Source organism: Martes martes, assembly GCF_963455335.1.
Source record: "Martes martes genome assembly, chromosome: 10".
NCBI classification, from domain to species: domain Eukaryota; kingdom Metazoa; phylum Chordata; class Mammalia; order Carnivora; family Mustelidae; genus Martes; species Martes martes.
Window position 1 is genome coordinate 52,748,811 of NC_137898.1, and position 22,414 is coordinate 52,771,224.

General features: G+C 51.1%; 1 protein-coding gene across 4 annotated transcripts in view; it reads right to left on the reverse strand.

Moving 5' to 3' along the window:
* PPFIBP2 (PPFIA binding protein 2) overlaps window positions 1–19,817 on the reverse strand; it is a gene marked incomplete at its 5' end in the record, with an annotated part of 146,600 nt that extends 126,783 nt beyond the window's left edge. For 2 of the 4 annotated variants that reach the window (XM_080817002.1, XM_080816998.1), the window contains one exon: window positions 19,641–19,758. Of the gene's footprint in view, window positions 1–19,640 lie in introns of all 4 variants that reach the window. The other 2 variants (XM_080817004.1, XM_080817006.1) reach the window with 2 other exon arrangements.
* Window positions 19,818–22,414: the final 2,597 nt, after the last annotated feature.

Sequence of the window (22,414 nt, forward strand, 5' to 3'; positions counted from 1 at the left end):
ATCTCACCCTGCAGATCTGCTCCGAGTAGTGAAGGCTGTGAGATGGGAAGCTGGTCTCCATGTCCAAACAGACAGGGCTCAGGGCACTGGGGCTAAGTGACTACTACTTCTGCCCTTCACCTAGTATCTTCATGGGGACTGTGTGCACTGCCCTGAACCCCCTCAACTCTGTTACAAGATCCTATTTTGAAAAAGACAACACAGAACAGAAAACAGTTGTCATAAAAATGCATGATCCATTAAAATCAACACATACATAGATTAATTTATCCATTTAACAAATACTATTTGTACCCATTATCTGTAAGACCCTGTGGTAGATGCTAAGAGGAAATTAATGAATGTTATTGATCTACCAAGGGCCCAAACTCCTTCATCTTTCATCCGCGTTAATTAGAATGTAAACGTTGCCTGTAGAACTCTATCTAGGTCCAAACGGCAGAGCCAACAAAATTTGGCTTTAACCAACTTCGGCTTCAGAAATGCATAAAATAATGGTCTAATTTTAAACTGGTCATGGTACTCCTTTGAGAGAAGAAAAACATCATTTCCCTGAAATTCCCATTATCTCTAAAATTAAGTTCGGATGGCAATTCAGTGCTAATGTCAACTTGACAATGTCACTAGCTCAACAGGCAAGTCACAGGTAAAATCTTCCATGGAAGTGACTTGCGAAGAGAAGCTGAGCTTCAAAAATCGACCATTTGCTGATCATTTTGTGGATACTAAGGCTCAATGTGACATGCACTCACTCAAGCGGATGGACAGTCAAAGGGAAGCTGCTAGGTGCCTGGCACCATGGAGGCCCCGGGGATTCCAGAAAGACACATGTGTGCAACAACACAGCACTCAGTGCCCCCCGGGAGGGAGGGAAGCTGAGCACGCTCAGAGCAAGGGAGCAGGAGGAAGGAGTGACGAGTGCAGTGTGGGTGACCCCAGAAAGCGTCTGAGAGGGCAGTATGCAGAAATGCAAAAGAAGAAAGGAGTGTAAGTACCCTAAGGTATGCTGGGAGCAGGTGTGTGCACGCATGCATGTTGTGTGTGTGTGTACACACTCATGTATACCTATAGCTTGGCATGACCAGAGAACTGGGAAAGAGTGAGAGCAAATGAGGTTAGGACCAGTTTATGAGGGGTCCCTCACCTCACCCCTCCTAGAACTTGGCCTTTACACATCAGGCAATGGGAGTCACCGCCAGGAAGCCTCCCATCCTTTTCCAGCAATAATGGAGCAGGATGCAAGGACCTTCTCCCTGAGAAGAACCAGGCCATGGCAGCCTGTCCCCTCCACTGACTACCTCAGGAGCCCTCCCACACCCTCTCCTGACTCCATTTCTCCTTCAGCACCCCGTCATTCTGGACAGCAGGATGGGGCCCTGCCACAGGTCAGCAATCAGCACACAGGACCATCTCCTGACACCCACCCAGCTACCTCCCCAGCTCAGAGCACCTCTGAGACATGACTCACCCCCATCTCCCCCTGCCTGGGGAGGGAGATCTTTAATCTGGCACGCCCTTCCTACCAGACTCCCCTCAGCGCACTACCACATCTTTTACTGGTGAGAAACAGAATCCCTCACTTCCCCTTCTCTCCTCCTCAGACTTCCCCTAATCAAGCCCCACGAGAGGCCCAGCCTCTCCATGGTTCCCTCTCTAAACTTAATCTGCCTCTCTCCCCTCTCCCATTCCTTCCTCCTGACCCACACCAACATTAAAGCCTCTGCTCTCCTAAAACACTTCCTTCGGGTACCATCTCATGCTTCTCCTTGGCTTTCCTGATAAAGCACTCACCTCCTGTTCTCTCTGGTACCTCCTGCCATGAGGTCACTGCTGTGCCCTGCTGCGGCCCCTCCCCCCGCCAAGCCACGTGCACTCTCACTCCTGTGACAGGCATCAGGGGATTTCTTTCCCTGGCTTCTCAACCATACCCACGCCCCCCCCCCCGCCCCGCCCGTACTCTTCCTAGGGCATTTGGGACAAAACACTCTATGGGTTCTTCCAGGTTCTCCCCCTTCACTAAATGTCCTATGTCTCAGCCTCACTCACTGCCCCTGGGCTGGATTCTGCGCTCAGCTCTCTTCCTGTTTCTTCTGCAGTTGCTCCCTGGGCAAGCCGTATTTCATCTCCATGTTCGGCACTAGTTAACACTAGACTACCTTTGTAAGCTCCAGACTGAAGTATTCAAATGTTCCTCAGCTTTCTGGCCATTTCTAAGTAGCCCCAGAGATGCAGCACAATCAGAAACTCTCTTAGCGGGGTCCTCTCTCCATGGGGTAGCTCCTGGTCTGCTTGATCTGCACACCCCACATTCCCCTGGGACCCTCCCTGGCTTTTCCACAGCAGACTGGTGCCAGTGGATTGCTCCAGGCAGGGAGCTCCATCTCCCCCCAACCCCCCAGCTACCCAGCCTATATCCAGGTATCAGAATCTTGGCCTTGGAGGGCCTCCTCTCACCTGAGCCATACTTGGCCTCTCCCACAGCAATCCAAACTCCTGAGTCTGGCATCCAAGGCACCGGTTAGCTGACCCCAAACTGTCCTGGACACATGATGGTAATAATAATGGCTGCCACTTCATAAACACCCGTTCTGCCCTGAGCTAAGCATGGATAGGTGTCTCCGACCTCAATATTCATAACTGCTGTTATCCAAATTTTAGAGAAAAGGAAACTGGAGCTTGCAGAGGTTAAGCAACTGGTCAAATCCCACATCCTGGAAGCAGTGGAGATGGGCCTGAACCCAGGCAGTTCAACTCCAAGGTCAAGTTCTTACCACTCTGCAGCCCTTCCTCACTGAGCTGGCCACTTCCAACTGCATTCTTCTGACTTCCTGACACTCCAGCCATAGGAGAGCATTCTCCTTCTGCTGTGACTTTTTCACACTGTCCCTCAAGCTAAAGGTCCCTTCTCAAAAAAAAAAAAAAAAAAAAAAGAATAAATAAAGTAAAATAAAAATAAAGTTCCCTTCTCCAGTCTCTGTCCATCAAAACTCATTCAAGGCGATTCTCCTTTCTCCAAGACAGCATTCCCACTCCCACCTGTCCAAGTGCACCTCTGCTGGCTCACAACCCATGCTTACACTTCCACCTAGGTTCTTTCCTGTTGCCATGGAGACATGCAATAGGGGCTGACATTCTCCTTCTTTGACCTTGCCTCCTGGGGGCAGCTAAGTACCTGACAGAGGGAATGGGGAAGGAACTCAGCACCTGTGGCTCAGCCCCACCCTTCCCACTCTTTTTCCAGAGTGGCCTTGCCCCAGGGATGTGGCCTGTCCCCAGCAGGAGGCGGTCATCTACGTCTCTGACCCAGGTGGATATGCTAACTGAGGAAAGGGACGCACTGGGAACCCTACTGACCTTTATGAGCCCCACAACTGGTATCTTTGTCTGTCTGACTCCTGGTCTTATTTTTCATCTGGTGCCAAACCCAGAGGGCATTTAAGTAGTCCAAACAACTACCAAACACCCAATAACCTGGGTCACTCTCAGTGAAGGATGAAGTAGCACTGGCCATAGGACTGGTCGGTGCTGGTCTGTAGGGCACACTGGTGACTGGTGCACCATCTCGTCACTAGCAAGGAGGCCCCATAGCAGCTTGGGGAAACACCCCTACCATTCACACAGTACCCTCTGTCTGGGAGCCCAGCTCCTCAGCAACCTGTAGACAACCCTGTAGCATCCTTCAGTGAGCAGATAAGGAGGGTGTCCAACCCTGCCAACTGCCCTCCCGAACTGTCCACACCTCACCTGTCCCCTCGAAGACAGAACCTTACCCACTGATAAGAACTGCTAGCAGTGTGCTTCCTCAGCCTGGAACACAAAGAAAGCTGCCCTCACTTCCCTTCTCACAACAGAGAACACACACACGTGTGCACAACTTTACCTCCGAGGAGGGAAAAATGGACGTAAAGTCATTTCAATGCCTCAACCTGATGACAGAGTCAGAGAAATGATTCCAACGTAGCCTCGGCTTGAATACATTCAAAAAGCTTCATTGCAAAAATTATCTCCTACAAGGGCACCTGGGTGGAACAATCAGGTAAGTGTCTGACTCTTGGTTTTGGCCAAGAGTCGTGATCTCAGGGTGGTGAGATCGAGCCCCATGTCGGGCTCTGCGCTAGCACAGAGTCTGAGATTATTTCTCTCTCTTTCTCCCTCTGCCCCTCCTGCTCGTGTGCACTCCCGCTCCCTCTCCCTCTCTCTCAAATAAATAAATCTTTTAAAAAAATTATCCCTTAGAAATATAACCAGCAAGGCCTTATTGTTGAAGCTGGTTGATGAGTAAGTTGATTCATTACACGGTTCCTTCTACTTTTGTGTATGTTTGAATTTTTTTTTATAACAAAGGGGCTTTTTGTTGCTGGTTGTTTTTTTAAAATCTAGCACTTAGGGACCTGAGCTTTTCCAGAGCAGGGCATGGGATTCTACCTTACCTTGCTGGGGACCAACAGAACCAGAACTGAGGTTTGAACCTAAATTCCTGGTGACAGAGATGCTGCCCTTTCCGCAGTGCCATTCAGGCTCCCTGAAGGACCTACCGCCTGACCAAATGCTCAGCCCACCCTCATTCAGACCCTCATCATCTCTCCCTCCCATTGCCAAAGCTGCCTCCTCTAGGCTTCCTGTTTCTGGTTGACTCTCCTTCAACCCATCTTTCCCAGAGCAGTCAGGATATGTTTCGTAATGCCGATGGCACTACTCCTCTGCTCCCAAACTCTCCATGGCTCCCCACTGCTTCAGGAACAAAGCTGTATTCCATAGCTCAGCTATCCAAGTCCTCCTGTGAGACTGACCTTCCCAGCTGCACTTCTAACCATGTTCTCAGTTCATCCCCCCGAGCCACTTCCTACTCCCTAAATACAGAAGGATTTCCCTGTGTTCTCTCTTTCCTGTGTGGGATGCTTTTCTCCAGCCATACTTTCAGATCTCACATATTCTAAGGCCTTTTCCACAGGCATCAACCCAAGGAAGCCTTTCCGGACACCATTACCCTGGGGCCTGAAGGTGCTGGGTGCTTCCCTTTCGTTCTGCCACACTTGGTACTCACTTTTATCATCCCACTTACGGCTCTGGTTATACAAATCCTCGGTATGTCTGTCTCCCCTTCAAAATTAAGATGCTTGAGAGCAGGGAGTATATGCTATTCACTTTTCTATCCTCAGAGCCCAGCAATGAACCTGACAAAGGCAGACACTCGGGATTCGTTGGCTGACACAAAATGTTAAGTGTGAACGCTGAGTGGCGGGCAAAGGGAGAAGGGTGCGAGAGAGAAAGAGAGACCTTGGCCAGTTTTCTGAATAAGGGTGGGGGGTTGTCTACAGCAGTCTCTCCCCTCTCACTCTCTCTACACATAAGGCCCCTCTCTTTGCAGCCTGACAATCAGAGGCTAGGAGGACTGGCTATGGTCGGCCCTGGCATGAGTGAGTGACAACTGATGAACTCAAGGATATTTCTACAGAAACAACGGGAGAAGAGGACATAACTTCCCCTAACAGATGATAAAACCAGGCATTTCTCCTTATTCTATTATTTTCGAATGCTAGGCAACAAGAAAAAAAAAACACATCTGAATTGGCGAGTTTTCTTGTCATCTAGAATGTTCAGGGGCCTGATAGCCTGTAGCCAGCTACCTCCTACGAGCCTCCCGAGCTGCCTGGGGAGGAATACAGACCCCAGAATTTGGCAGTCTCTGGATAAACATGAACTGGATTAATCAAAATTTATTCTGTATTTTGAACCTTCATTTCAACACTTGTCAAACAGTTTAATTTGGAATCAATGCAATAGTTTTCCTTTTGCATTAGACCAGTAGGAGACCAAAGAATTTTCCTGAAGTCAGGTTGTGTGTGTGCTGGCAACGAGAGCCTGGCTCTGGCCTCTGTCAGAGGAGAAGGGGGCTTCCTCTGCACGCCCAGGCTGGAAGGTATTAGTAGGGTATTAGCAGCTCTGTCTTCACTGGAGGGGGGAGGCCATGTGGGAGCCAGATGAAGATAGCACACAGAACCCACGGCTGCTAGAGAGCCCAGACAACCAGGGAACTGCCTAGCCTGGGCTTCATGGGGCTGAGCCTTTGCAAAAGGCCAGTCAAACTTCTCCACTGGCTGCCTCGAGCCTACCTGCCTCTCCCACTCCTTGGCAGGACCAGCAGCGAGTGCCTCTCCATCCCTCACTGCGCACGGAGGCTTGTTCACTGAGGATTCTGAGAAATACCCTGTTATAGGCCAAACTGTATCCCCCTCCTCAAATTTTATGTTGAAGTCTAACACCCAGGACCTTAGAATGTGACTGTATTTAGAAATAAGTTCTTTAAAGAGATAGCTAAATTAAAAAGAGGTCATGGGGTGGGCCCTAATCTAATCTGACTGGTATCCTTATAAGGACACAGACAGGTACAGCGGAAAGACCATGGGAGGACAAGGGAGGGGACCATTTATAAGCCAAAGGCAGGCCTCAGAAGAAACCAACCCTGCTGACACCCCGATCTTGGACTTGTAGCCTCCAGAACTGTGGGGGAACCAATTTCTGTTGTTTCCCCAGCCAGTCTGTGGAGCTTTGTTACGGCAGGGCCAGCGGGCTAGTGCATGCCCCAGTCTGATCCTGGCCGCACCAGCCTGTTGCAACAGGGCGGCCTCCTGTCCGGAGATGTGGGGCTCTGTTCCCATCTAGACCTGTTCCCTTCCCTCGCAGTCTGAGGAAGACTCTGCTTTGCATCTTCATACCTTAAACAACATCCAGGTATGGAGAGTCTCTAACAGTCCTTTATTTATCTTTTTGTAAGTCAGCCCTGTGTCAGGCCACACCCAGGGAGTGAGGCTACCAGCAAGGCCAGACTGGTACCTATAAGAAGGAAACCCTTCTTGACACCGTGGCCTGATCAGCTAGCTATCGAGCCTCATTCAAGGAGCCTAGCGCCCTGGGCCCAGCCGTCTTTGCCTCCACCCACTTCAACAACTCCAGCCTGTGACAAAGGGGGTAAGGAGGGGCAGAACCCCGCCCCTCAGCTCAGCTCACCCATCACAAGACATCTGCCACCAGGATTGCTTCCCTCCCCCGACAGCACTTAGGCCAGAGTGATTCAGGGACTTTCCCAAGAAAAGTGATCCAGGAATCCCCCATTTGCACACATAGTCTCTCAGACCAAGGGCAAGTTGGCTAGAGAATTACACTGCATTCGGGTCTCCCCTCTCTGGGGGCCCACAAGGTCTTCTAGACGTCTGTCAGTCTGATCCCAGGGGAGTGGGAGCATCCACAAGAGCTCCTGGGGGCCTCTCTCCATCTTCCACACTTCTTGTCCACAAAGCAGGGCTGTTCTCCCGGGGGAGATACCTGAGCAGGGCCTGAGACTCAGGGCAAAAGGTATAGAAAGGGGCCGCAGCAGGGGAAGGCAGCAAAACAGGAGTCCCCCCTCCAGACGCACCCCTGTTCTGAGCCCTGAACTCCTGCACTCCTTTCCTTACCCCCAAGGAGTGGAGCAGGAGGCAAGAGAAAGAGTCCAAGCTTTGCAGTCACATTGACTGGGGCTTAAATCCTGGCTCTGCTACTCACAGCTGGGTTAGTTTGGGCCTTGGGTAATATATATTAACCTCTCAGGTTACTGTGTAACGAAGATAATAATGTCTGCCTCACACTGGGCGGGTCAGAGGGTTAGCAGAGAGGACAGAGTAAACCAGCTGGCTGGGAGCCTGGCCCCGTAAACATGCAATGCTCACCTCTCCCCCTTAGAGAATATGGCCCTAACTGCAGTATTCCAAAAGATAGATTTAGCCAAGACCCCTGATCAGGCTCCAGCTGCTGGGATGAGGGGGGAAAAATATATGACACTGACTCCCTTTGAGAAGTTACCAAATCCCTCAGAGCCAGCCCCCCAGGTGGCAGCCCGGGGCTCCACACTCAGTGCCCCTGCTGTGGGCCTTCAGCGTCTGTCTGGCAGTATCTAAAAGGAAGGTCCAGGCCACCAGCTCTTCCAGGGCAGAAAGTTTCTACTGATCTGATCGTGCGCTTCCTTGTACAGCCCCCCCTCAGCCATTGCATCGGGGGCCCCTGGGCATCCCACTTAGGGACGGTGAGCAGGCATATGTTCACGGGCCACTGTGGGCAGGCACCTGGAAGAGAGCCGGAGAGCGGGGAGCCAGATCTGGGAGACCCCAAACACGAAGGCTACAGCTGAAGTCGGGCTCCAGGGGTCAGGGACAGGAAGGGCCATGTCCTGACCACATTCGTGGAGCAGGAAGCCCCTGGCCCTGGGCACTGGCATCAAGAGAGCCCCTTTAACTCAGAGGTGTCAGAGACAGAAGATGGTCAAGCTGTACTGGTGTCCCAGAGAGGCCCCACCATTGCTCCCAGTGGACATCACACTTCCGGGACACCTACAGCCAAGCAGGCAAATGCCCCTGGAGTCACTTGGGGAAGGTTTGCACACATGGCGGGTCACAGTGAAGCAACAAGAGGTGTGTCTCATGTAGCCTACAGAAACCTTGTCATGAATGCCATCCCTCATTCAACTGTCACAAGATTTATTTAAAATTCTCTGTCAAATACAAATATCCATGACAGTTGAGGACTGGATTTGTGGCCCTGGTGCAGCTCTTAACAGTTTTCAAATGGCTCCTGATTCACAGGGAGGATGCAGAGGGAGAGCTTTGTCTCACCTGCAGTCCCATTAACACAAGATCCCAAGTCACTGCAGCTCAGATATTACCCGAAGGGCACCCCAGCCTCCCTGAGGTGGTCTTCTCAGCTCTTGTCTCTGGGCTGAGGGGAAGCATCCCACTGGGCAGCTGGAAGGACCCCAGGTCCACCCTGAGGAAGCAGGGTGCAGCTGCCAGGGCCAGATCTGGGTTCTGAGCTCTGCTGCGGGGAGGAGGGGCGGCCGCGCTGAACACAGGATGGGGCTCTGGGCAGACCTGATCAGCAACACGGACTGGTTGGCTCTATGGCATACAAGGTAAGGAAGAACCCCAATTTCAGCGGGCAGCCACCACCAGTACCCACCTGCTCAGAGCCTGAACACGCCTGGTGGAAACAATGCTCTCCTTCACGCAGCACCCAGCCCCCACTCCATGCTCCTGCACGGGCAGGTTCCCTGCCTGCTTACTGAGCTGTGCTGGCCCCTCCTCTCCACCCACACCCCCACCTGGGTTCCTGCAGAGGCTCTTCTGACTCCCATCCCTCACCCCACCTTCCTTTCCAACCCACCCCAGAGTACCCCCTTGTTTAACATCCCTTTACTGCCGACACTCTGGGGTCCCCAGCCAGGCAGTCCGCATTGCTGATCAGGTCCCCAGCAGATGAGGTGGGCTGTAAGCAACCTGTTACTAATGACAGAGCAGCTAAAGCCAAGAAACTTTTTGTATAAATTAGAGAAGATTCCAGGTTATCTTGCCCCATTCTAATATACTTTATTGAGTGGGTGGAATTCAGCCAGGAAATCAGCAACTGCCTATAGAGCTCGGGAAGTAACAGTTTCTACGACACTGTGCAACCTCCTCTATTTTAGAAATTTATCTCTAAATAGGTTTCTCTGTGTGTATGTATGTATTTACTGGGGCTGACTACGTGTCCTTAACAATCTGGCCAAGTCCACCAAGTGCTTCTCACAGGTTAATGTCATCTGACACGTGCAGCCTGAGTGACTTCCTGCCCCAGCATGAAGGCTTGATCTTCGTGGTAAACTTAAGACTCTGAATAATCTGACCTTTCAATGTGGTGGCAAGATAGAATGGAAAAAACATGGGCTTGAGGATCAGGTAGACTGGGCCCAAGTGTTATTTCAGCCTCCTGCCAGCTGAAGAACCTTGGGAAAAGTCACTTTTCCTGAGTCATTTTCCTCCTCAGTGGGGACTTAATAAATGACGATTTCTAATCCCTGGTTCCCTGTAATAACCCCACTCCTTGGTTACACCAAAGCAAACCACTGGCTGTTGTCCACATATGCCCTTTAATTTACCATCCCTATGGTTTTCTTTGTCCACTGCTGTCCCCTCTGCTAGAAATACCCTGGACCCAGAGAAAGGGGTGTCTCTGGTCCCTCTGTTTCCTTCAAGACACATCTCAAAGGCTACCTCCTCAGCAAATCAAGTGCCCCAACCTCTTCCTTCTCTGAATGTTCCCCGTGTTCTCTCTGTGGTTAGCATTGCCTATTTTGAGGAAGGGGTACAATCCTGAAGTTGGACCCAAGCAGCGGACATGTCTTACTCATCTCAGGTTCCCACCATCACACTCCTTAGCACACATGGTCAAAAATCATCCAGTGACTGAAATATTAAATGAGGTCATGAGTCTCTTGGCTCCCGAGCACTTAGAATTAGGCTCTCCCTTTGATCCTAAAAGGGGGAGTCGCCCTGGATCCAGGGGGCTGGTTCTGACTTGAGGGCCTCCATGGCCTCCCTCCCTGCCACCCAGGCCAGGAGAGCAGCATGCCCCTCAGGCGTCCACGTTGCCTAACCACAGCACTCTCCATCCTCCACCCATGTACCCCACCCGAAACCTCAGCCTAGCTGAATAAGGCCCCACTGCCCACAGCCCTTCCTGGGCAAATCTTGGGGCTGGAAGCTGGCTCTGGGGCCCAGGCTGCAGACAGACAGTCAGACTTCCCAGTGTCATCCCCACTGCCTTCCTAGATGGCTCTCTCCTATATCCACCATCCCCTCTTCCATGCTGCGATCTCAGTACCTCAGACCACATGGTCCGGGTTCTTCAGACACCAGGATGCTGTGTTCTTGAAATCTTCGAGGGGTGGCCCTGAGTCTGCAAGAGGCTTCAAGCCCCAGTGAGGGGGCTGGGCCAAGGCAGGCATCCACAGAGAATATATGGCGTATAATCACTTCTTCGGGATCCCAGGCCTCAGAGTTTCAGGTCACAAAACCATTTTTCCTCAGAGCCTTTCCTCTCTCCCAGGCCATTACTCAGCAGGACTTCAGCCTGTAACTCGGGCCAGAGAAGGTCTTACACAGCTTTGGGACCACACCTCCCAGCCTCCTGCCTTCATTCCACCTCAGAAGCCAACCATCTCCACAATCCAGCTGCACTTTTAGTTCGAGCTCTCAGCAAATCCTGCCTCCCCTGCAATTTGGCCAACTTCTCTCTAGTGAAGACTGCTTGGACAACACCTTCTTGAGGTAAGACTGCAACACAGGCTCTGAGACCTTGCCCTCGAGATAAGCTTGAGTTATACAGAATTTCTTACCCCACAGAACTTCTCACAAAGAAGTGAAATCTGCCTCCTCCTTAATTGCCTCTGCCGTCCCCACCATGGACCCCCAACTCTATCCTCTGAGCAACACAGAACAAGATGGCTCTCTGTCCCCAACCTGAAAATCACAATCACAGCCCCAATGTCTTCCTGTCAGTCCTTAGGTCCTTTCAAAGCTTGCAGGACACAGACTCCAGCTTTGGGGCACTAAGCACCCCTCTTCCACCTGCTCCCAGTCCTGGCCAGTGCAAAAAAAAAAGAGGGATGATCTTCTAGCAAGGTCTAAAGCCAGGACTTCTATTAATGCAGCCAGGCTGACCTCTATGGGCTTTTCCACGTGGCCAGGTAAGAAACCTACACCATTGATTTTTGGAGTCTACGGATGGGACTTTGCACTTCCCCCTGCCACATCTCATCGAGCTGGTTTGGGTTCTCAGTCTTCCCTGCTGCCTTTGTGCTGTACATAGGTGACCAGCCATCTGAAACCAGGCTGTTTCCCACCGGCCATGCACTTCTGCCTCTTGGACTTCCTGCTCACCTCCACCATGGCTGTCCTTTCGAGTCACACCTGGAGGCCCAGAGAATGCTCCTTCCCCCTGAGATTTTAGAATGAGCCCTCTACATGATATAAGTCACTCTTCTTGACAAAATATTCTCTTCCAGGCTTCCTGAGAAGAGGACAACATGGTAACAACCCCAATTGCTGACTACGTAGGCTATGCCAAGCACTGCAATCCACAATCAACACTACGTGTATCACCTCATTAAAATCTTCACCAGAACCCAATGAAACAGGCTTCTTATTGTTCCCATTGAACAGATGAGGAACTTAAAGCTCAGGGTAGCAACAGCAAGTCTGTAGAGAGTGGCCTTGAAAGGGAGGCTGTATGGTTCGAAGTCTACACGCTTGAGCAAGTGGGGTCCTCAGAGATCAGGGAGGCCCTCACGGTGGAGGAAGGTGGTGGCCCGCCATGCTGGGAGGCTGGGGGCAGTAGGCAAGACTCGTCTCCTCATCTCCAGAAACAAGACAATAATCCCCGCCTGAGGCATTGTGTGGCCCCAGTGAGCTGGCGCGGGGAAAACCTAGACAGACACACGGGGTGGTGGTTGTTGTTACCGCGTGAGCGCACTGCATCGAAGAACCAGATGTCTTGGCTGGTCACAGGAAGAGCTTATGTAATAAAACTTCTTCATGACATCCCGTCAAGGTCAGGTGTCAGAGCCAAGAATGATTCCTCTGCTTTGATAAAATGTTGAATTAGAAGAATTTGCCTTTCTTGCCCAAATTCAAGTTCTAACCCTGCTCCTACTGCAGCCCCCTCTCCCTGATCCTCTCCTGCCTCCCCTTACCCGCCCTGGTCACTTACTTAATCCAGAGCTGGATACCACACCTCCGGTATGCTCAAGACAGTCCTGTCACCCCACATCCCACCCAGTTCAGCATCTGTCTGCCTCCTTTCACACTCAAAAGTATCCCAATTTCGACAATAAATTAAATCTAATACTTGGAGAGGTTTTTTGGGGTTTTGTTTGTTTTTACAAAAAAATCACTTGAATTTTCTGGCACCTATTTCCCTCCCATATGATGGGAGTAGTATCACCCACCTCGTGAGACAAGCCCTTTGTAAAATCCACCAAAGCAGGACGCTCCCCCTCTCCTCCCTCTGGTGGCAGCTTTCTGGGGACCCCGGTGTACCCACACATTTGTTGCCTTCATGAAGCAGTGCAGTGTCCAGCTAGCTACTCACACCAAAACCTCCTTGAGTCAGGGGAAATGAGGGAAGGAAAGCGCTGCCCCTGGAGAGAGAACAGGTGCCATGTGAGCATGTAGGAAAGAAAGGGAGCTCATTTTTGGTGTTCTGGCCTGAGCTGCAGCTCTGCCCGTCTCTTTTCCCCAATTCTGACAACAGGCCTCTTGGCTCCTACAGGAGCACCTCTCTTTCCCTCCCTCCCTTCCTGCCAGGTTGCCTGCTTTCCTTCCTTCCTTCCTTCCTCTCTCGCTCTCTCTCTCTCTCTCTCTCTCTCACACACACACACACACACACGCACGCACACACATGCACACGCATGCATGCACACACGGTCTGTCAGCCTCAGGAGTTCCTTTTGGCAGAGTCTTCTGGGCTTTTCTGCCAGAAGCGGGTTGCAGACGTTTGCTAAGACCTCTCTGGATACCAATGCAGTCCCAGGAGTGGCCCTCCCAGTCAGAGCCACCCCTGCCCAGCTGAGAGGCCCAGCTACATGTAACTAATATATTCCAAACACGCACAGAAGTCGCCACCGTGGACTGATGCATTTGCCCGAGAGTCAGGGCAGGAGTCTGCCCTATGTGCCCCGAGCACACTCCCAGCAATCAGCAAGCTGTGGCTATCCCTAGGCAGGCAGAGAGCAAGCCTGGGATCTAGATCGCCCCTTCCCTCTGCCTGTCCTCATCAGCAGGAGAAAACAGATGCACCCCAAGCAGAGTCACGTGGGACCGGCTCGGCAGCTACAGGCCAGCGGGGAGAGGCCAGGCTACCATCACTCCCCTTAGCCTCACCTGGGTTAACAAGCTGTTCTGGAGATTTGTCAGAAGGCCCTCCACCCAACCACCTCTGCATGAGTCATTCCTGAGACATGGACAACCCAGATCTCAAGTCTGCAATCTCTAGCTGTCCTTGATGCTTTACCGTGGATGAGCAGGCTCTGCATACATTTTTCTATCAGTAAACATAAATAAATGAATAGCAAAAAACAAAAACTCAAAACAAGATAAGGCAGAAACTTCCCAGATGCAGCTGTATAGTTCCAAAAGAGCCACGGGGCTTGACAAGTTTTCCCTCTAGGTTGAATCCCAGTGCTCCTTGTCTTCGTTTTCCTTTGGCAATGACCACGTGCCAGGCAATACTCTAAATGATTCCCATGCGTTAACCCAGCTCTGTCTCAGCAAACTAAGGTGACCACTGAGCCATAGCAAAGGCAGAACCTGCCCTGGGAGGCTGGGGGCCAAGGAGCACTGCCAGGCAGAAAGATGTGGAAGGGAGAGGTGAGGAGGAGAGGAAATGCAGCCTCCGGCCACGGAGTCTCCAGGCACCAGTGCAGATTCTAGATAAGGTCCTCTCTCCTCACCGGACAGCTAGGGCCCTCCCCCAACTATCTGGATCCCTGACACAGGCCCTACACAAGGGCCTATGCTCGGAGCCACCCACCACCCCCACTCCAGCACACCACAGCCAACTCCTACTGACTGATTGGATGGGTCCCTAAGGTTTGCCAAGGGTTTTAAAAAGGGTTTGGGTCTTAGAATACATCCTTCTGGAGAACTGAGAGAGGGGTGGGTGTACTCCCAGAAAATCCATTTAGTACACATTACCCACACTGAGCACTAACAAGTGTGGGTGTCCATACCATAAAGCACTCCCTGCTCCCCAAGAGCCCACACACGCCTGGGCCACAGGACAGAGAGGACTCAGGAGCCTTCACACCTACATTGGCCTTGGCCACCACAGACACTTCCCTTCTGAGTCCTTGACCTGGAAGATTCTAGGCTTAGCTATTCTGCAGACTGAATTCACCCCAAACCTGGTCTCTTTCCCATTTTTCACTGCCTAATGGAATCTCCATCTGGACCTTCTGGCAGCTCTACTCTGGCCAACTCATGGTGCTCCAAAGGATACAGCCCCAGGCCAGAGGGCCAGGAGGCGTGGGTTCTACGACCAGCATCAGGTGACCCTAGATAGATTCCTCTGGTAGCTACACCATCCATGTGTGTGTATGATGTGTGTCTACATATATGATGCAAGAAAGTACCCAAGGCTCTCTTCTGATTCCAAAAGGAACTAACCATCCTCACTTCCCCTCCCCCTTCCAAGAATCTCCTCCATGCTCTCATGCTACTGACAATGCCTCATTCTTCTCCCAGCACAGTAGCACAAAGTGTCTGTGTCCCATTTGTTGCCTTTCTCTCTCCCTCAAATCCAATCACTCAATCCTGCAGGATTTCTTGGCAAGATCCCTCTCCATCTCTACTGCCACTGCCTTGATTCACATCCTAAGCTACCTTCATGGGTTATTCCAACAGCATACTCCACTGGAGGTTGCTTCCGGTCCTTCCATGCTGCCCTTGCCAGCCCTGGATCATCCTGAAAGCAGAGATTTCTCCCTGTCTTTTCCACACTGAAAGACCTTCAGTGTCACGGGAATTAAAATTTCAATTCTTTAGCAGCAGAGTTCAAGGCCTTCCATGACCTCACCCCAGCCTGACTCCAGTCTCACCTCGCCCATTGTCCCCTCCCCACCCCACCCTCTGACTCTAGCCCTATGGGCCACTCCTCCCTGGGCCTGTCCCAGACTTTCAGGTTGTCTTCTTGCTTCTTCCCTCATCTCTGGTGCAAAATGGCCTACCCCTTTCCCCCTCTACCAGGGCAAACACGGCAAAAAGAGCCAGCTCAGGGTCCGTGTTTACCACAAACTCTTCCTGCACATCTGCTAAGTGTAGGACTGCACCCAAGGGCTGATGCAGGCCTAGAACAGCTCTCGGTCTGGAGCGGGTGTGGATAGAGATAATGCAAATGAAGTGCCTAAGTATCACAGCTGAGTTCTCTATGTATGCCCCAGAGAGAAGAGCCCAAGTGCCTTGGAGATGGGAGGAAGAGAGGGGTTTCAAGGGTTTGATTTGCATCCTGAAGTTTTAATAAGAGTTCATTCATCTCACAGAGTGAGACCTTTCCAGGAAGACCTTTCCAGGAAGAGCACATAGCGTGTACAAAGATGGAGAGATGCATAAGACAGAAACTGGTGAGCTACTCAGTTTGGGGAACAGTGGTGATACAGCTGTGAGCTATAGTACTGCCAGCCTTTGCAAGGCCTTCAGTGCCAGACAAGGATACTACACTTTATCCTACCAAGGAGGCAATCCTACCCCATCTTGTGGAGACCTTCCATCCACAGGTATATTCCAGGGCCCAGATGACTGTACCACATGGAACACGGTGATTAAGAGCCTGCATCTCTGTGTGCATAAGCATGGATGTGACAGACAGAGGAAATGAAAGCAAGAATTAGAGAGGAGCCCCAAAATAGGCATTACCTTGGAGTACTAAGTAGAAGTCATGGGTTTCCTGAAGACAAAGCTGACAGTTCACAGAACCCTGGAAAATTGCAAGGCCGGAAGGAGATCTGGGTCTGAAGCGAAAGGATTGCTCTAGGACAGCATCTCCTAGATTCTTTACTGAGTGTGTCAGAGATAAGAATGGATGTTGTGAAGATCCCCAAGGGGGAGGAGTTAAGACCAGGCTTTCAGAGCCTAAAAGGGATACAGCCCACCCGTCTGAGACCACCTGTGGATTCTTGGAAAACTGAGACCCAGAGGTGCCACCAAGTGTTGAAACAGAAGAGTGACACCAGGAAACAAAGTGGAACCGCTCTGAGGAGGAAGCTGGGAAAACAGTGACTCAGGACAACACCAACCTGCCAAAAGCTAGTTGTGCCCACACCAAGTGGTGACAATGTCACATCTCCCCCCCCACACACACACCAGGGGTCACTTCTCGAATGGGGCACACAGTCTGGGAATTTACTAAATGTTTAGATGGTTCGTTAGCTGCATTCATACTAGCTTTTCCTTCTCATATGTTGCAAAAGGGGAGCCACCAGAGGATGTAGAGCAGGGAAGCGTTATGAACAGATCTGTATTTCAGGAAAAAATTTTTTTTCGATGGCTACGTCAAAACCAATTTCCAAATTTTACAACAAATGTTATAGCCTGAAGGGCATGCCACTCTTCTCCAAAGCTGAATTCTCTCAGAATTATTTCCCCCTCCTCACTTCTACAAGCTGTCCAGTCACTCTAAAGACAGACACCAGCACTCCCTGAACCCTTGGCCATAGATTTCATCCCTCTAGAGTCTCTCCTACCTGCCCCACTCTTTCAGCCCCAATAGAAGGCCTTCCCAGTTCTATCCAGATTGACCTTCAATGTCCTAACTAGCCCCTCCCCCTCCCCAGTGCCTGCCCCCTCCACCCTCACTCCTTCCCACAGCACCACCACAGTGAGCTTGAGCAGGCCCCACCTTGGCCCTCACTGGAATCCCTGGGGAAACTTGGAAACACCACGCCAGACCCACTTCATTCCAAATAGTTTAAAAGCTCCCCAGGTTTGCAAATGAGGGTCCTTAATCCTTGCCAGAGACAGTGAAGGGCACCACCCTAGAACTTTTTAGAAATGTAGGTCAGATCCCACTGGCAGACCCAGGAATCAGAATCTGCATTTGAACAAGATCCCTTAGTCCTGATTCTTAAGCTTGTTAAAGATTGAGAAGCTCAGCTCTAAGGTGTTGCCTGATCATTCAGTCCACAAATATTTACTGGATTTTCTCCGCATCAGGCCAGGGGTTAGGACGGCCAAGGACCAAGGTCCTGGACTTTGAGAAGCTCACCAAGAACCATCAGTCACCCTTGCTTAAAACCTCTCATTGGCTACCATGTTTTCCAATTTCAGACTTCTGCACCTGACCTTCAAGGCCCATTGGGGCCATGCTTCATCCTTGTCACCAGCTTTACTGCCCAGCACTCACCCTGGGAACCCAGCTGGGCCACTTGCCACTTCTCATGGCTAGCTGGTGTTTGCCTGCCTACACAGCTCTCAGCCCACCCCACGCTCTACCCACCTCTGCCTGGAGACACCCGCCGAGGAGAAATCCTCTGAGATCCATCACACAAGTCATCCACTTCTTGAAATTATCCCAGATCCTCCCTGGTCAGATGAAAGATGGGAATTCCTGAGGCACCTGGGTGGCTCAGTCTGTTAAGCATCTGCCTTCCATTCAGGTCATGTTCCCAGGGTTCTGGGGCTGTACCACACTGGGTTCCCTGCTCAGTGGGGAACCTGCTTCTTCCTCTCCCTGTGCTGCTCCCCACCACCACTTGTTCTCCTTCTTTCTCTCAAATAAATAAATAAAATCTTAAAAAAAAAAAGAAAGATAGGAATTGCCACAACTCTTTGTTCTTCCCTCACTCGTGGCATTTATCTCACTCATTCTGCTCAGTCTTAGAGCCACCACACCTGGCACAGCAGAGATCATGATTCTCAGTTTGTCTCCTCAGTATTATATACAATAAATGCATTAATATAAATATTAAATTAATATAATTATATTACAAATAATATAATTATATGATATATTATCTATAATAGAAAATATTAAATTAATATAAATATTAAATACAAAATGTTATATAATACAATAAACTAATAATAACTGGCACATCATCAAATCTCTAAGTAAGAATAATAATAATAAATGTGTTGATAAAATCATGGATGCATGCAGTAAATGAGAAATTCACCTCTCTCATTTCCCATATTCGTTTAAATATGAATTTAAGCAGAATACTAATGGGCTGCCTCTCAAGTCCCAAGAAAAACAATCTCTAAATTAAATGGTATTTTGTGTTTTCTATATTCTCTCTCTCTATATATATTCTATATATTGCTATATTCTATATTTTCTATATTAGAATCAAAGATGGAACATACTGGAGATGAATTTTGTGCACAGCCAACCACCTTTCTGTAGTTGGACATTTAACTTCACAAAATGCAACATAAAATTTGGAAACACTTGAGATTTGCATTATAATCGATTAAGGAACTGGGAAAGGAAAGAGATGAAGAAAAAGATAGGATGTAGACTTAGAAATATGGAAAGAGGGACAGACCTATACGACATAACCAGCTGCTCTAAAAGTAGAAATACAATACTTTGGGTCTGTTTTTTAAGAGGATTAAAGACTAGCTAGAATCCTTGTTTCAATCCCCTGCAAACTTTGGAAATTCTACTTTTTCAATATAAATAATCGTATTTTCATTTGAAGAAAAACTGCAGGTCTGGAGGTGGGATGTCATGTGGGAGAGGAGGAGCCCACTTTCAACTAGCACCTTCCCCATCTGGCAGTCTACTGGGACGCAGTGGCTTGAGATTTTGATAGGCACGTTGCGTTTTCGCAATTACAGAGTTGGTCTCAGTCAAGGCGTTGCATCTAAACATACTCGAACAGAGATGTTTGGGCAAACACACCCTAAACCGGCCGACCACCGTGGGCTCTCTACATTACGCCGGTGCTTCGCTGACATACCGCACAGAAATGAGGTGACTGGCAATCCCGCATCTCCAGGGCCAAGCTGGCACCTGCAAGGGCGCGCGGACTGTCTGTAAATTCCGGGCAGGTTTGGGTGGAAATTCGGAGCAAATCCGCAGGAGTTATACCCTCCTCCCAGAATTCTGGCCAGAGAAGAGGAAGAGGGTTCCTGTTCTCTCGCCTGGGACACGCTCTGGGGCCCTCACTGGCATTGACTCCCACTCCTCGGATGGTTCTTGAATCTGGGGGCTTTCGGTTCCCCAGGCAATGTACCCGCGGGGGCTCCCGGTCTGGAACGCGCAGGGGACGTGGGGCGTGGGGAGAGCCCACTGACCTGGATGCAGGGCTCCTGTCCGGGCGGCTCAGGTGTGCGGGCCGCTCCCGTGTCCCTCCCACCTCCGAACATGAGAGGCGAGAACCGAGCTGCAGGCCACTGACCCACCGACCAACTGACCGACCAACCAGCGGACCGAGCGGCAGCGGCCGGGTTTGGAGCCCACGTGACGGGGGCGGGACCCACGGGAGGCTCGTCCCGGAGCGCCGGCTCTCTCCCGCCCTCCTTCCCTTGGGACCGCCCCTCAACTCCCCTTCTCTCTGCCGCGGCACGGCAGCCGGCAGGGACCCGTCCGCCACGGGTTCCCTTTCCTCTGGGACCAGCCTCTTCAACCCCGCCCCTTCGAACCTGCTTTCGCCCCGTCCGCCCAGTCGCGGCCCCGCCCCCTCCCCCTGGAACGTGTTTAGAGTCCGCAAGCCCCGCCTCCCAGGAGGCCCCGCCCCAAGCGGCCCCGCCCCACTCCTGTTACCTCCCCCTCCTGCACCCTTCCGGCCCCGGGGAGACCGACGGGCGGGTCCCGGCGCTAGTGCTGCTAGTCCGCTGGCCTTCTCCAGCCCGTCAGCATCGTTCCCCGGCCGTAGGAAATGGAAAGGAGGAAACAGAAAAGCAATTTGTATCGAGAACTGCAAAGAGAGAAAAGTCACAGGAAGACCGACTAGAGGCGTACTCAGAACAGCACCCTTTGGGTGTTCGGAGCCCCCTCCTCTCCCGCGTCGACCCATGCGACGCAGTCCAAATTGAGGTTGGCCCGAGCTCTGCCTCATTCCCGGTCTTGACAAACAACCCGTTTGGAAGGCTCTGAGTCAACCTAGCAAGCGTCCGGCTGCGCTTGAACCCCGCTATCTGGAGTGGAGGTCCCCCTAGTGGTCAGCCCCAACCAAAGACACTTGCTCTGGGTCTTGGGAACAGCTAAGGACAAGAAACACTTCCCTATGCTCAGCACCAAGGCGGCGTTCCCCAGACAAGGGAAAAGCTTTGGCACCTCAGACCACTCGAACGGGAGTGGATTCTAGAATCAGGGCAGGACTGGACCCTGGAGACTCAGTCCAACGCCTTCCCCCAGTGTATGGCCTGAATCCCCCTTGACTGTACTGCTAGGTTGTTGCCTTGCCTGGGCCTCCCAGGACCGGTTGCTCAGTTCAGCTGATTAAAATCCCTGTGGGCCGCAGATCGCATTGACACCGCAGACTCTGTCTGGCACAGTCCCCAGGTCTGGCAGGAGTCACCACAGCCCGGGCCTCAGTTTTAATCTACATTTCTACAGGCTGGACAAACTCCACGAGACACATCTTTTTTCAAATCACCCTGGCTGTCTGAAATTACCAGAGCACCCGGAAGACTTTTACGTGTGAACAGAACTTAAGCCACCCCAGCAAATATGAGACTCTGGTCACTGTAGGAACATGGCCAGAAGCAGACCAAAGGCAAAGCCAGCAGAGGAAGGCTGGGGCCCACGAGAGTTGTGTTACAGCAGGACACCCTTCAGTTCTCTTTCACTTCCTTAAAATAGCAGCAGAGGCTTTTGTAGACCTAGGCGTTCTGGTTCACATGAGTTCATGGGTGTTTCCAAATCCCACAGGTTACTGCCCCAGCGGACACACTGTCCTAACCATAGTCCCTAGAAAATGCGAATCTGTTCTAAGAACTACACAACTACTTTTTATAAAAATTATCTTAACAAATGGTGTAAGTCCCTGGCTCTCAAGCTTCTTCACACTTTTGAACCATTGGGGGGGAGGGAGATTAAAACTACTGCTGTCTCGGTCCTACTTCCCGAGGTTCTGATTTAATGGTCTGGGAGTATGGCCTGGTATTAGGATCTTTAAAAGCTCCTCAGGTGATTCTTATGCGCAGTCAAGTTTAAGAACCACTGTCATAGGTCATAGGGACTTTCATCCTAAGATCTGACAAGAGACCCCAGAGCTGAACAGTTAACCAAAAAGAAGCCCGAAATGGTGCTTGTGGGCCCACATGCTGTCCTGCCCTGAATCCCTGGAAAAAAAGTGGCCCATTAACAGGGAGACAATGTCTTGACTTGAAAACGTGATTCTAGCTGCAGGAATTTAAAGCACCCAGGTGGGTCATTAGTGGCAGGCAGGGTACTCTTCAGAACTGTTGAATCCAGGTGTATCACAGACAAAAGGCAACCCTCCTCTGGGCCTATAAAGAACTCTGAGTGTGGGACCCACACATAATTCCACTCACCAAGAATCCCACTCAACCCTCCCCCTGAGGCAGCCCACATGCCTTATGCCGGTGAAATAGGTCATGTTATTTTACCCCCCAGGGCAGACAATGTCTGTAAACCCTTGGAGTGGGTTCCATGGCCATGTTTATGTATCCATACCTGCGTCCTTCCACAACAGATGGGGGCTGCGGGGCTGCTAGAACTGTGGGTAATTGTGCTGCAAGCACGGGGTGAGGGATTCCATTCTGCCAAAGCTCTACGCAAATGCTCTGGGGGAAAAACGTCTCTTCATTGCCCGTGGTCCCACCCTGAGCTTGGCAGAGTTGGCAAAACAGCTGCAAGCACACAAAACAAGCCCTCTCATGTGACTAACCTGGAAAGACAGAGGCCTCGGCACATGACACGGACTGGCACCACAGCCTGCGTGGGTGACCCACACTGGGCTGAAGTGGACAAACGTGTGGGAAAGATTTAAAGAAGCCCCTCTGCAGCAGCACAGCTGTCCTCTGTCACCCGTGCCACTTGACATGCCTGCTGTGACGGGGAGTCACTGGCCCGTGACCTGGCTTCTGTCCAGATTCCAGAA